Below are 8756 nucleotides of genomic sequence, written 5' to 3' on the forward strand. Positions count from 1 at the left end.
ATATATATATATATATATATATGTATATACACATATATGTATCCCTGGGGATAGGGGAGAAAGAAGACTTCCCCTGTATTCCTCACGTGTCGTAGATGGCGACTAAAGTATGGGAGCGGGGGCTAGAAACCCTCCCCTTCTTGGTTTAACTTCCTAAAAGGGAAAAGAAGGAGTCACGCGGGGAGTGCTCATCCTCCTCGAAGGTTCAGATAGGAGAGTCTAAATGTGTGTGGATGCAACCAAGATGAAATAAAAGAAAAGATAGGTAGTATGTTTATAGAAAGGAACCTGGATGTTTTGCCTATGAGTGAAATGAAGTTCAAGGGTAAAGGGGAAAAGTGGTTTGAGAATGTCTTGGGAGTAAAGTCAGGGGTTAGTGAGAGGACAAGAGCAAAGGAAGGAATAACACTATTCCTGAAGTAGTTATGGGAGTATGTGATAGAGTGTAAGAAAGTAAACTTTAGACTGATATGGGTAAAACTGAAAGTGGATGGAGAGAGATGGGTGATTATTGGTGTCTATGCACCTGGTCATGAGAAGAAAGATCATGAGAGGCAAGTGTTTTGGGAGCAGCTGAGTGAGTGTGTTAGCAGCTTTGATGCACGAGACCGGGTTATAGTGATGGGTGATTTAATTGCAAAGATGAGTAATATGGCAGTTGAGGGAATAATTGGTGTACCTGGGGTGTTCAGTTTTGTAAATGGAAATGGTGGAGAGCTTGTAGATTTGTGTGCTAAAAAAGGACTGGTGATTGGGAATATCTGGTTCAAAAAGAGAGATATACATAAGTATCATATGTAAGTAGGAGAGATGGCCAGGGAGCGTTATTGGATCACGTGTTAATTGAAAGTCGCGTGAAAGAGAGACTTTTGGATGTTGATATGCTGAGAAAGGCAGCTGGAGGGATGTCTGATCATTATCTTGTGGAGGCAAATATGAAGATTTGTAGAGGTTTTCAGAAAAGAAGAGAGAATGTTGGGGTGGAAAGAGTGGTGAGAGTAAGTGAGCTTGGGAAGGAGACTTGTGTGAGGAAGTACCAGGAGAGACTGAGTACAGAATGGAAAAAGGTGAGAGCGAAGGAGGTAAGGGGAGTGGGAGAGGAATGGGATGTATTTAGGGAAGCAGTGATGGCTTGCGCAAAATATGCTTGTGGCATGAGATAGGTAGGCGGTGGGCAGATTAGAAAGGGTTAGTAGTGTGAATGAGTGGAAGATGTATAAAAGAAAGAGGCAGGAGGTCAAGAGAAAGGTGTAAGAGGTGAAAAAGAGGGCAAATAAGAGTTGGGGTGAGAGAGAATCATTAGATTTTAGGAAGAATAAAAAAAAAAAATGTTTTGGAAGGAGGTAAATAAAGTGCGTAAGGCAAGAGAACAAATGAGAACATTGGTGAAGGGGGCTAATAGGGAGGTAATAACAAGAAGTGGTGATGTGAGAAGGAGATGGAGCGAGTATTTTGAAGGTTTGTTGAATGTGTTTGATGATAGAGTGGCAGATATAGGGTGTTTTGATCGAGGTGGTGTGCGAAGTGAGAGGGTCAGGGAGAATGGTTTGCTAAACAGATAAGAGGCAATGAAAGCTTTGCGGAAGATGAAAGCCGGCAAGGCAGCGGGTTTGGATGGTATTACAGTGGAATTTATCCAAAAAGCGGGTGACTGTGTTGTTGACTGGCTGGTAAGGATATTCAATATGTATAGTTCATGGAGAAGTGCCTGAGGATTGGCGGAATGCATGCATAGTGCCATTGTAAAAAGGCAAAGGGGTAAAGTTGAGTGTTCAAGTTACAGAGGTATAAGTTTGTTGAGTATTCTTTGGAAATTATATGTGAGAGTATTGACTGAGAGGGTAAAGGCACGTACAGAGCATCAGATTGGGGAAGGGCAGCGTGGTTTCAGAAGTGGTAGAGGATGTGTGGATCAGGTGTTTGCTTTGAAGAATGTATGTGAGAAATACTTAGAAAGACAAATGGATTTGTGTGTAGCATTTATGGATCTGGAGAAGGCATATGATAGAGATGATAGAGATGCTCTGTGGAAGGTACTGAGAGTATATGATGTGGGAGGTAAGTTGCTAGAAACAGTGAAAAGTTTTTATGAAGGATGTAAGGCATGTGTACGTGTAGGAAGAAAGGAAAGTGATTGATTCTCAGTGAATGTCGGTTTGCGGCAAGGGTGTGTGATGTCTCCATGGTTGTTTGATTTGTTTATGGATGGGATTGTTAGGGAGGTGAATGCAAGTGCGTTGGAGAGAGGGGCTAGTATGCAGTCTGTTGTGGATGGAAGGGCTTGGGAAGTGTCAGTTGTTGTTCGCTGATGATACATCGCTGGTGGCTGGTTCGAGTGAGAAACTGTAGAAGTTGGTGACTGAGTTTGGTAAAGTGTGTGAAAGAAGAAAGCTGAGATTAAATGTGGATAAGAGCAAGGTTATTAGATCCAGTATGGCTGAGGGACAAGTAAATTGGGAGGTAAGTTTTAATGGAGAAAATTGGAGGAAGTGAAGTGTTTTAGGTATCTGAGAGTGAGTTTGGCAGTGGATGGAGCGATGGAAGCGGAAGTGAGTCACAGGGTGAGGGAGGAGGTGAAGGTTCTGGGAGCGTTGAATAATGTATGGAAGGCGAGAACGTTATCTTGGAAAGCAAAAATGGGTATGTTTGAAGGAATAGTGGTTCCAACATTGTTATATGGTTGCGAGGCATGGGCTATAGACAGGGTTTTGCGGAGGAGGGTGGATGTGTTGGAAATGAAATGTTTGAGGACAATATGTGGTGCGAGGTGGTTTGTTTGTGTAAGCAATGAAAGGGTAAGAGAGATGTGCGGTAATAAGAACAGCGTGGTTGAAAGAGCAGGAAAGGGTGTATTGAAATGATTTGGTCACATGGAAAGAATAAGTGAGGAAAGATTGACCAAGAGGATATATGTGTCAGAGGTGGAGGGAAAGAGGAGAAGTGGAAGACCAAATTGGAGGTGGAAGAATGGAGTGAAAAGATTTTGAGCGATCGGGGCCTGAACATGCAGGAGGGTGAAAGGTGTGTAAGGAATAGTGAATTGGAACGATGTGGTATACCGGGGTGAACGTGCTGTCAGTGGATTGAACCAGGGCATGTGAAGCGTCTGGGGTAAACCATGGAAAGTATTGTGGGGCCTGGACGTGGAAAGGGAACTGTGGTTCAGTGCATTACACATGACAGCTAGAGACTGAGTGTGAACGAATGTGGCCTTTGTTGTCTCTTCCTAACGCTACCTCGCGCGCGCGCGGGGGGAGGGGATTGTCCTTTCATGAGTGGTGGGGTGGCGACGAGAATGAATGAAGGCAACAAATATGAATTATGTACATGCGTATATATGTATATGTCTATGTATGTATATATACGTATGCGTTGAAATGAATAGGTATGTACATGTGCCTGTGTGGGCGTTTATGTATGTGTATGTGGGTGGATTGGGCCATTCTTTCGTCTGTTTCCTTGCGCTACCTCGTTAACGCAGGAGACAGCGACAAAGTATGATAAATAATATAAATATAGATAATATTTCATATATATGAATATATTTTTTTTCATACTATTTGCCATTTCCCACGTTAGCAAGGTAGCATTAAGAACTGAGGACTGAGCCTTTGAGGGAAATCCTCACCTGGCCCGATTCTTCTGGAAAATCTAAAAGGAGAGGGGAGGATTTCCAGCCCCACGCTCCGTCCCCTTTTAGTCGCCTTCTACGACACGCAGGGAATACGTTGGAAGTATTCTTTCTCCCCTATCCCCAGGGGTATATATATATATATATATATATATATATATATATATATATATATATATATATATATATATATATATATATATATATATATATATATATATATATATCTTTTTTTTTTTCCATTCGTTACACTTTGTCGCTTTCTCCCGCGTTAGCGAGGTAGCGCAAGGAAACAGACAAAAGAATGGCCCAACCCACCCACATACACATGTATATACATACACGTCCACACATGCACATATACATACCTATACATTTCAACGTATACATACATATACATACACAGACATATACATATATACACATGCACATAATTCATACTTGCTGCCTTTATGCTTTCCCGTCACCACCCTGCCACACATGAAATGACACCCCCCTTCCCTCCGCACGCGCGCGAGGTTGCGCTAAGAAATGACAACAAAGGCCACAGTCGTTCACACTCAGTCTCTAGCTGTCATGTATAATGCACCGAAACCACAGCTCCCTTCAATTCCACATCCAGGCCCCACAAAACTTTCCATGCTTTACCCCAGACGCTTCACATGCCCTGGTTCAATCCATTGACGGCACGTCGACCCCGGTATACCACATCGTTCCAATTCACGCTATTCCTTGCACGCCTTGCACCCTCCTGCATGTTCAGGCCTCGATCGCTCAAAATCTTTTTCACTCCATCCTTCCACCTCCAATTTCGTCTACCACTTCTCGTTCCCTCTACCTCTGACACATATATCCTCTTGGTCAATCTTTCCTCACTCATTCTCTCCATGTGACCGAACCATTTCAATACACCCTCTTCTGCTCTCAACCACACTCTTTTTATTACCACACATCTCTTTCCCTTTCATTACTTACACGATCAAACCACCTCACACCATATATTGTCCTCAAACATCTCATTTCCAACACATCCACCCTCCATCGCACAACCCTATCTATAGCCCACCCCTCGCAACTATATATCATTTTTGAAACCACTATTCCTTCAAACATACCCATTTTTGCTTTCCGAGATAATGTTCTCAACTTCCACACATTCTTCAGCGCTCCCAGAACTTTCGCCCCCTCCCTCACCCTATGACTAACTTCCGCTTCCATGTCTAAAACACTTCACTTCCTCCAGTTTTTCTCCACTCAAACTTACCTCCCAACTGACTATTCCCTCAACCCTACTATACCTAATAACCTTGCTCTTATTCATATTTACTCTCAGATTTCCTCCTTAACACACTTTACCAAACCAGCTTCTGCAGTTTCTCACCCGAATTAGCCACCAGCGCTGTATCATCAGCGAACAACAACTGACTCACTTCTCAAGCCCTCTCATCCACAACAAACTGCATACTTGCCCGTCTCTCCAAAACTCTTGCTTTCACATCCCTAACAACCCCATCCATAAACAAATTGAGCAACCATGGAGACATCACGCATCCTTGCCGGAAACCGACATTCACTAAGAACCAATCACTTTCCTCTCTTCCTTCTCGTACACATGCCTTACATCCTCGATAAAAAGGTTTCACTGCTTCTAGCAACTTGCCTCCTACACCATATACTCTTAATACCTTCCGCAGAGCATCTTTATCAACTCCATCATTTGCCTTCTCCAGATTCATAAATGCTACATACAAATCCATTTCTTTTTCTAAGTATTTCTCACATACAGTCTTTAAAGGAAACACCTGATCCACACATCCTCTACCACTTCTGAAACCACACTGCTCTTCCCCAATCTGATGCGCTGTACATGCTTTCACCCTCTCAATCAATATCCTCCCATATATTTTCCCAGGACTACTCAACAAACTTATACGTGTGTAATTTGAGCACTCACTCTTATCCCCTCTGCCTTTGTACAATGGCACTATGCATGCATTCCGCCAATCCTCAGGCACTTCACCGCAAGCCATACATACATTGAATATCCTCACCAAGCAGTCAACAATACAGTCACCCCCATTTTTGATAAATTCCACTGCAATACCATCGAAACCCACCGCCTTGCCGGCTTTCATCTTCCGCAAAGCTTTCACTACCTCTTCTCTGTTTACCAAATCATTCTCCTTGACCCTCTCACTTCGAACACCACCTAGACCAAAACACCCTATATGTGCTACTCTATCATCAAACACATTCAACAAACCTTCAAAATACTCACTCCATCTCCTTCTCACATCAGCACTACTTGTTATTACCTCCCTATTAGCCCCCTTCACCGATGTTCCCATTTGTTTTCTTGTCTTACGTACCTTATTTAACCCCTTCCAAAACCTCTTTTTATTTTCCCTAAGATTTAATGATACTCTCTTAACCCAACTCTTATTTATCCTCTTTTTCAACTATTGCACCTTTTTCTTGACCTCCTGCCTCTTTCCTTTATACATCTCCCAGTCATTCACGCAACTTCCCTGCAAAAATCGTCCAAATGCCTCTTTCTTGTCTTTCACTAATAATCTTACTTCTTCATCCAACCACTCAGTACTCTTTCTAATCTGCCCACCTACTACGCTTCTCATGCCACAAGTATCTTTTGCACAAGCCATTACTGCCTCCCTAAAAACATCCCATTCCTCCCCCACTCCCCTTATGTCCTTTGCTCTCACTTTTTTCTATTCTTTATTCAGTCTCTCCTGGTACTTCTTCACACAAGTCTCCTCCCCAAGGTCACCTACTCTCACCACTCTCTTCACCCCAACATTCTCTCTTCTTTTTTGAAAACCTCTACAAATTTTCACCTTCGCCTCCATAAGATAATGATCAGACATCCCTCCAGTTGCACCCCTCAGCACATTAACATCCAAAAGTCTCTCTTTCGCGCGCCTATCAATTAGCACGTAATCCAATAATGCTCTCTGGCCATCTCTCCTACTTGCATACGTATACTTATGTATATCTCTCTTTTAAAACCGGTATTCCCAATCACCAGTCCTTTTCCAGCACACAAATCTACAAGCTCTTCATTATTTCCATTTACAACACTGAACACCCCATGCATACCAATTATTTCCTCAACTGCTATATTAATCAAATTTGCGTTCAATCACCCACCACTATAACCCGGTCTCATGCATCAAAACTGCTAACGCAGTCATTCAGCTGCTCCCAAAATACTTGCCTCTCATGATCTTTCTTCTCATGCCCAGGTGCAGAAGCACCAATAATCACCCATCTCTCTCCATCCACTTTCAGTTTTACCCATATCAGTCTCGTTTACTTTCTTACACTCTATCACATACTCCCACAACTCTTGTTTCAGGAGTAGTGCTACTCCTTCCTTTGCACTTGTCCTCTCACCAACCCCTGACTTTACTCCCAAAACATTTCCAAACCACTCTTCTCCTTTATCCTTGAGCTTCGTTTCACTCAGATCCAAAACATTCAGGTTCCTTTCCTCAAACATACTGCCTATCTCTTCTTTTTTTCTCATCTTGGTTACATCCACACACATATAGACCCCCTAGTCTGAGCCTTCAAGGAGGATCAGGATCATATTCATATATATATATATATATATATATATATATATATATATATATATATATATATATATATATATATATATATATATATATATATATATATATATATATATATATATTCCTATGAGTCCACGGGAGAAATGAAACAAAATGTTCCCAAGTGCACTTTCGTGTAATAATCACATTATCAAGGGAGACACAAGAGAGAAATATAACAATCACATGTTTACCAAATGGCGTCCTAGCTTCGTCTCTTCGATGTATATCAACTGACTGTTATATTTCTCACTTGTGTCTCCCCTGATGATGTGATTATTACACGAAAGTGCACTTGGAAACTTTTCGTGTTTAATTTTCCCCGTGGAGTCATAGGAATATCTTGATCACGCGCAAAATTGTGATCCTTTCCTATATATATATATATATATATATATATATATATATATATATATATATATATATATATATATTTTTTTTTTTTTTTTTGCTTTGTCGCTGTCTCCCGCGTTTGCGAGGTAGCGCAAGGAAACAGACAGAAGAAATGGCCCAACCCACCCCCATACACATGTATATACATACACGTCCACACACGCAAATATACATACCTCACAGCTTTCCATGGTTTACCCCAGACGCTTCACATGCCCTGATTCAATCCACTGACAGCTCCTCAACCCCGGTATACCACATCGATCCAATTCACTCTATTCCTTGCCCTCCTTTCACCCTCCTGCATGTTCAGGCCCCGATCACACAAAATCTTTTTCACTCCATCTTTCCACCTCCAATTTGGTCTCCCACTTCTCCTCGTTCCCTCCACCTCCGACTCATATGTCCTCTTGGTCAATCTTTCCTCACTCATTCTCTCCATGTGCCCAAACCATTTCAAAACACCCTCTTCAGCTCTCTCAACCACGCTCTTTTTATTTCCACACATCTCTCTTACCCTTACGTTACTTACTCGATCAAACCACCTCACACCACACATTGTCCTCAAACATCTCATTTCCAGCACATCCACCCTCCTGCGCACAACTCTATCCATAGCCCACGCCTCGCAACCATACAACATTGTTGGAACCACTATTCCTTTAAACATACCCATTTTTGCTTTCCGAGATAATGTTCTCGACTTCCACACATTCTTCAAGGCTCCCAGGATTTTCGCCCCCTCCCCCACCCTATGATCCACTTCCGCTTCCATGGTTCCATCCGCTGCCAGATCCACTCACAGATATCTAAAACACTTTACTTCCTCCAGTTTTTCGCCATTCAAACTTACCTCCCAATTGACTTGACCCTCAACCCTACTGTACCTAATAACCTTGCTCTTATTCACATTTACTCTTAACTTTCTTCTTCCACACACTTTACCAAACTCAGTCACCAGCTTCTGCAGTTTCCCACATGAATCAGCCACCAGCGCTGTATCATCGGCGAAAAACAACTGACTCACTTCCCAAGCTCTCTCATCCACAACAGACTTCATACTTGCCCCTCTTTCCAAAACTCTTGCATTCACCGCC

This window comes from Panulirus ornatus, chromosome 11 (genome assembly GCF_036320965.1).
Source record: "Panulirus ornatus isolate Po-2019 chromosome 11, ASM3632096v1, whole genome shotgun sequence".
NCBI lineage: Eukaryota > Metazoa > Arthropoda > Malacostraca > Decapoda > Palinuridae > Panulirus > Panulirus ornatus.